Source organism: Acomys russatus, chromosome 5, assembly GCF_903995435.1.
Source record: "Acomys russatus chromosome 5, mAcoRus1.1, whole genome shotgun sequence".
Classification (NCBI taxonomy): domain Eukaryota; kingdom Metazoa; phylum Chordata; class Mammalia; order Rodentia; family Muridae; genus Acomys; species Acomys russatus.
In genome coordinates this window covers 44,119,184-44,126,616 of record NC_067141.1, presented here as the reverse complement: position 1 = coordinate 44,126,616, position 7,433 = coordinate 44,119,184, and positions in this window count along the sequence as shown.

Genomic DNA, 7,433 nt, shown 5'->3' with positions numbered 1-7,433 from the left:
AGCTAAGCTAATGGTAGCTTGACGGCGAGAGGACAGACAATTAGCTCGTTACCCCAAGGTCACCCACTCAAATCCTCCTGTCAGGTCAAATGGAATCCAGATAAGTACAACAGCCTAAGTTTCCCACCCATTGTCTATTTCAGAGGTTAGGGTTCCTCCCCATTTCCCTAATTTTGGGACTCCCCTCCCCCAACTACCAAAACCATGGTGGGAGGAATCCTGCCCTCTGATGAGTTTTGGGACTCTTCCCACCCCAACTACCAAAACCATGGGTCCAAAGGTTTCAAATGTACGCCTAAAAAAGAGTTATCTCCTTAACCTACTTAACTTTATTTTCTGTCCATAGATATGTTCCAGTGTCCTGTCAAGTCCAGGTGTTTTCTACATCCAAGATAGCGCCATAGTTAGCTACCCACAGGTGCTTGAGTCTAACCTTGAAGACTGCTTCAGCTGGGCTTGCATTTTCCTTCCTAGCTGCAGATGTTCTCACAGATCCTGGACAGTAGGGAAACAGGTGGCTCTCACAGGACTTCACCAGCATCCCAGTTTCCTTAGGGTCCCCAAAGATGGCATTACCCCCAAGTCAGTAGGAAGCAGTCTTTCTGAACACAAAGTCCTCATCCCTGCCTCACTACCCCTTCCTAAGCTTGTCATTTTTTTTTTTAAACTAATCAAAAAGGGAGAAATGTTAGTGTACAGGTGAATCTACTAGCCTGCCTCTAGGGCCCTAGCAACCTCTTAGGTTATCACCTGCTGCTACCACCAGATGTGTGCCAGGTGTGTGCCAGATAAAAGGACCCAAACCCCTCCCCCCAGCTCTCTCTGGGTCTCTCTCTCTCTCTCTCTCTCTCTCTCTCTTTCTCTTTCTCTCTGTCATATCCCCCTTTCTCTCTCTCCCTGCCCTCTTTCTCCCTCCCTCTCCCTTTCCCACAATAAACCTTCTTATACCACATATGTTGCCCATGACATAACATCCATTTATAATAGGGGGAACAACCAGGTGAGGCAAAGAGAGTCATTTACACACAGAACTAAACAGACAAGCACAAGATGGCAATTTCAAAAGGGAACAGCCGATGGCACCCAAAGGGCAGTTCCATAAACCAGGACAATCTCAAGGCATTTGAGCAGTTATCATAAGAAACTATGAGGTCTAGAGCCAGGAGTTTTTACAAGGAAAACGGAGTGTTGCAACCCTGGCAGTACATTTTACCCTTATTCCCAAGAGCTGCAGCTGGCATACCAAGTTTAGTTCTGCTCGAAATATCCCACCGCTGCCTTTAAGTCTCCCAAGCATTGGCACTTTCCTCATCCAGCCTCACCGGCCACCCATGTTGTCCCTGTCAGATCCCAAAGACACTCAGACAAGTGGCTAACTGTGGTGCCTGTTCGCTAGCATTCCAAAGGGGACGCCAGGGACCCTGGATGCTCCCTCATTCAGCAACTTGGCTCCTCTCAGCTCTTCTCACCTCACCCCTACCCTAAGCTTCTCCAGCTCCCCGTTTCATTTCCCCAGCTTCTCTTTCCTATATAAATAACCCTGTCGTCTTTGCCACCCACTCTCTTGGTTCCCTTGACTCTTGGTTCCCACTTTCCTCTCTCAGTTTCCTTTTTGCTCTCTCTCCTCTCATGCTCAAGTTCAGTCTGGACTCTGCCAGATGCCTCTTGCTGTACTCCCTCATATCTATAATAAACACCTTCTTCTCTTCAGCCCTACCTGGGAGCAGTCACGTCTTGATTTCATTCAGTCGCCTCTACCCATTTCTGCTCTTCCTCCCTGCCCTCCTTTACCTGACCAACTTCTGATCTCTTGGGACTCAAGCAAGTGTGCCTTTCCCACCCCTCGAGCTGAGACAAGGCCACGCCCCTGATGATTCCTATCATCACGCTCTCATGGCTCTATGGGAGCTATTGAGTTATCTCCTTCCTGCACAAGACTACAAACCCCACAAGAACCTGCTGATTAGCACAAGACTACAAACCCCACAAGAACCTGCTGATTAGCACAAGACTACAAACCCCACAAGAACCTGCTGATTAACAACCTTCGTCACATCAGCAAGCATGAGGCCTGGCTCTGTAGACACTTAGCCTATGGGCAGAGGGATAGGTAGCTGGACATGGGTGGGGTGGATGGAAAGGCAGACATGTGCAAGAAGAGAGACTATGAGTGAGGAAACGGAAAGGAGGGCAGACTGCTGTGGTTGCAGGTATCTATAGAGGAAAAACTCAAGATGACTATAAAATTCAGAATACAGATTCAGGTAGCATTTAAGGTCCAGCCTTAACTTGTGGTGAAATTTTCATACAGAGATTTCACTGCATCCGGGGCCCATGTGAAAGAAGAAAGAATGGAGGCCCAAGGGAGTTAACAAGGCAGACCACTGTGCTGCCTCCAAGGCAGCCACAGAGTGCTGCAAAGGAATGGAGGCTAAAACCAGGGTGGCTTGTCCAGGAAAAGAGGACCACAGAGGAAACCCAGTTCCTACTAGAGATGCTCTATGCCCAGAATGGATATGCATGGAGAAAGAGGGGAAGTAGCCAGCCTTTTAATGCGAAGCCACCCTCCAGGCTCCCACAGCGTCTGTCCTTGTAATTGGCAAGGAATCTGGGGAATGCAATTTTTTAAAAAAGATTTATTGATTGTTTATGTATACAGTGTTCTATCTGCATGTACACCTGCACACCAGAAGAGGACACTAGATCTCATTACAGATGGTTGTGAGCCACCATGTGGTTGCTGGGAATTGAACTCAGGACTTTTGGAAGAATAGCCAGTGTTCTGAACCTCTGAGCCACCTCTCCAGTCCCTGGGAATGTTATTTGATGAGAGCCCCCTACAAAACAGAACAAAACAGACCGGAAATAGAGAACTGATCTAGGCATGAATAGGAAGAAGAGAGGAGCCTGGGAACCAGGAGGTTGCAATCACTGCTTGACCTTCCTCCCAGAGGTGAAAAGATCCTGGTAAGGGCGACAGGGTGCTGTGGCCTGAGACCAGGCAGCTCAGCGAAGGTCACTGTTCCTAACAACTTGTAGAGTTGAATACGAAAGGGAAAGGTGTGTTGTGTTGGCTGATTTAACTGTCAACTTGACACAGGCCAGGATCAACTGGGAAGAGAGAACTTGAGCTGAGGAAATGCCTCTATCTGAGTGGCCAGTGGGCAAGCGTCTAGGGCCTTTTCTTGATTTCTGATTGATGTGGGATGACCCAGCCCACAGCAGGAGGTGCTAATCTTGGGCAAATAGTCCTGGGTTGTATAATAAAGCAAGCTGAGCAAGCCGGTAAGCAGTATTCCTCCAGAGTCTCTGTTTCAGTTCCTCCCCTGACTTCCCAAAGTGATGGAATCTTGACTGGAAATTTAGGGTGAACTAAGCCATTTTCTCCTTCGGTTGGTTTTGGTTTCTGGTTTATCACAACAATTGAAAACAGACTAATACAGTTTGTGGTGGTTTGGTTTTCTTTCTTTCTTTTTTTTTTTTTTTTGTTTTTGTTTTTGTTTTGTTTTGGTTTCTCAAGACAAGGTTTCTCTGTGTAGCCTTGGCTATCCTGGACTCGCTTTGTAGACCAGGCTAGCCTCGAACTCACAGAGATCTACCTGCCTCTGCCTCCCGAGTACTGGGATTAAAGGCGTGTGTGCCGCTACACCAGGGTTGTGGTGGTTTGAATAAAAATGGCCCCCTTAGGTCCACACGCATTGGCAGGAAGTGTGATTCAACTCCTCCTGCGGCCTACAAGTCTGGATATAGAACTCACAGCTCAGTCTCCAGCATCCTGTCTGCCTAGTTGTTGGAAGATCCGTTTCTTCCCGGGTTTTGGCCAGATGTCTCAGCCCGCTACCATGTGCGCCTCATGTTCACAGCAAAGGAACTGGCATGCCCCAGCATCACCAACATGGAAACCCAAGTGGGGAGCTGTGTAGAAGAAAGAGAAGGAGCTGTCCTTCGAGGGTAAGGGAAAGGTAACTAGCCGTTTCCTCAGCTACGGTCGAGACCACCCCATTCCTGTCCTGGGGGATAATGTCCACTTTCGTATGCAGAGCCCTGGCTTCTCAGTGATCTGCTCCAGCCTGAAGTCTGCGCCTCCCAACCTGAAGAGATCCGAACAGCACTTTCTGTACTCTCCAGTCTTGCGCACCAAGACCAGCCACCTGACCGCAGGTGTGACCCACAGTTGACGATTGCTGTTTCTCACAGGCTGTTCATTCTGTCTGCGTGCAAAGTCCTGAGGCATTCGCTCGCTTTGAGGGAGAAAACTGAAACTCTGAGAAATGAAAAATAGAGGCACATGCCTATTCCAGCACTCAGGATCTAGAGACAAGAGAATGAAGAATCTTAAGCCAGTCTGGGCTTCGTAGCAAGACCCTGGATCCAATATATATATGAATGACCCAGTTTGAAGGAATTTGGACAATGTCATGAAAATTATCTCAAACTTGGAAAAAAAGAAAAAGAGGTTGTTGTAGGTCTTTAGCTCAGAGTTACACTAAAACAGTGATACGGAAGCGGCACAGTTTTGCCCCAGACACTCCAAGGGACCCTGTTGCACTGTCTGGAAGAATATGGCAACTTAATCTACAGTGGATACTACTGCCACCTAGTGGTTAGTATCTAGGATTGCTGCTAAAGCTCAGTGTCTAGGCAACCCCAGGACAAGGAAGAGAAAGGGTCATTATTGAGAAACTCTGTTCAAAGTCAGCGAGACTGAGTTTGACATATTTATTACCGACTATCGCTTGTGTCTCCAGGATACCAGCATGCAGAACGTTGGTTTCACGCCTTCGTCTTTTGTCCCAGAAGCTCGCCCCAAGCAGCACAAAGTGTGTAGAGTCTTCAGCAACAGGGTCTTACCGCAGATTCTGGTGGACAAGCAAGAGCAATGACAATAGTCTTTATTGGGGTGGGGGGGACGCCGGACACGGGGCAGGACCTTTTGGACCACCCTTACCAACAACTAGTGGGGAGGTATCCTACACCTGGCTTGTTTTTCTTTTTTGCTGGCAATCACACCCAGAGCCATCCCCCAACCTTACCCTCTTGATAGCTATACTCTGGATTTGGGCCTCACCCTTATGTAACCTTAGTCACTTCTTTAAAGGTCTTGGGTGCAAATGTAGTTTTGGTCAGAGTGTTCCGGGGATTAGGATTTTCTGGAAGGAACTTGGAGGCACAGGTCAGCCCATGTTTCTTCTGGCTATCGCAAGTTTCATAGTTAGCAATTATTTGTTTAAATTAGCCCTGTTTCTTTCTTTCTTTTTTTCTTGTTTTCCTTTTTGGTTTTTTGAGACAGGGTTTCTCTCTGTATGTAGCCCTGGCTGTCCTGGCCTCGATTTGTAGACCAGGCTGACCTCGAACTCACAGAGATCGGCCTGCCTCTGCCTCCCAAGTGCTGGGATTAAAGGTGTGCACCACCACGCCCAGCTTCCTGTTTCTTATTTGTACTCAAAACATTCATGTTGGTTAACTAATCCCGACACCTTATGGTTTAGTTTTTGCTTTTTTTTTTTTTTTTCCTTCTTTTAAACAGGGTTTCTCTGTGTAGCCCTGGCTGTCCTAGAACTTGATCTGTAGATGAGATTTGCCTTCCGAGTGCTGGGATTAAAGGTGTGCGCCACCACGGGGCAGGCATGAATCAATTCTATGTTAAGTTCATAGCAGTGTGAGTGTATCAAAAGGCATGCCAGGGTCCGGATACAGTCCTGGGTGCTATCAGTCTCCTGGGACACAAGGAAACAAAGATATGTCCTTGGCAGATGTTAGGGGAGGGCACCCTTGAACTTATCTTATCAATTATTGTAAGTAAATGCTTACAGTTACCCAGCCTGAGAGTCACTGGCTTGTTGGAGGCTGAGACTAAAGGCTGGGTGGCGGAGGAACGAGTGAAGACCACGCCAACAGGAGGAAGAGTATGGATGTGGGGGGTTAGCAGTTTAATATCCCCTCTGAACGGCAATAGCTCTGGCTGGAACTTTCTCAAGCCTCTTCATCAAATGTGCCTTCCATAGAACTGGCTTCTAGGGGCTGAATGTTTTTGTTAACTTCATAAATTCGTATCGGAACCCTTCAGGGGCACGTGCATGCACGCACACACCTGCGAGCACGCGCACACACACCAGGACTGGGAGAGGCAGCCTCTGGGAGCCTCTAAGTCATGAGGGCTCTACCTTTACTATTTGAAGGGCTACTAGGCGGGCCTTTCTGCTGTACAAGGAACAGCGCTCTTTTCTCCTCCTCCAGAGGATTCATTTCTGTTTTGTATAAACTAACCAGGCTCAGGCAGTACATTGACGCAGCACAAAATGGACCATAACACTGAGCAGTAACATTGTCTGCATTCTTATGCAGAACATTTGTTTCCATGGCTGGACACATGCTCCCAGCAGAGCCGATCAGAGCTGCAATGTTGAAACTAAGAAAAACTGCTTTTCTAAAGTGGTAGATGTGACAGCCCTATGGGTCGGAAGTCAGGAGGCCTGGATGCTAGCTCTCCTTCTTCAGTCAGGGACCTGTCACTTACAATGTCTGGGCCTCCAATTCCATATCTGAAAATTAGCTGCGGGAGGGCGGGGTAGTATTAGCAGTCACTCCAAATCATGCTTTCCTTTGAGGTCACAGGGAGGCTTTCTGTAGAAAACCAGAAGCAATGCTCCCCCAAGGTCAGGTAGCACATGAAGGATGTTCTTAACGCCTGTGCTGTTCCCGGCACTCAACACTTCCTGAGTCCCTCAAAGGTAGAAGACGCCTCTCACTGCCTTGACTCCTTGAACGCCAGTGAGTTAATTCTAGGCATCCTCACAGCGGCAATCCCAGGCAGCGTACAGACCCCTCAAACTAACGCACAAGCCCGGAGAGCTAGCTGCCGGCGGTGTGAGGAAGCTGACAGAGCTGCTGAAATGAAGCTACGAGGAGACCCAATCATCAGTCCTGACTATTCTTCATCCAAGAGGCAGCTGGGTACGTCATTATTCCTACTGTTGTTTCAGGATCCATACATATATGCAGTGTGTTTTTGATCAAACCCAGGTGCCACTGCCAACTCCTACAGAACCACCCACCACTATGTAGATCACGCTGGTCTCAAACTCCATCTGCCTGCCTCTACCTCCCAAGTGCGCGATTAAAAACTTGCCCCACCACGCCTCAGGTACGTTGTTGTTGTTGTTGTTGTTGTTGTTGTTGTTGTTGTTGTTGTTAACCCTGAGTCCGCAGCCAGTAGATGCCGGGCTGTAGGACCACCTACTGGATCAAGGATAGCCTATCAAAAGCTGTCCCAGAAGAAAACTGACCCGCCCCTCATCCATCAGCAGCCAATAGCTCCTCAGCTGGGCGTGGCCTCCTCCATCCACTCAGCCTGGTACTTGTAGCGCTTAAGAGACGCGGAATTTTAAATTGTCAGGCAGATGTAGCTGTTAGAACTAAGTTTTTTAAAAGAA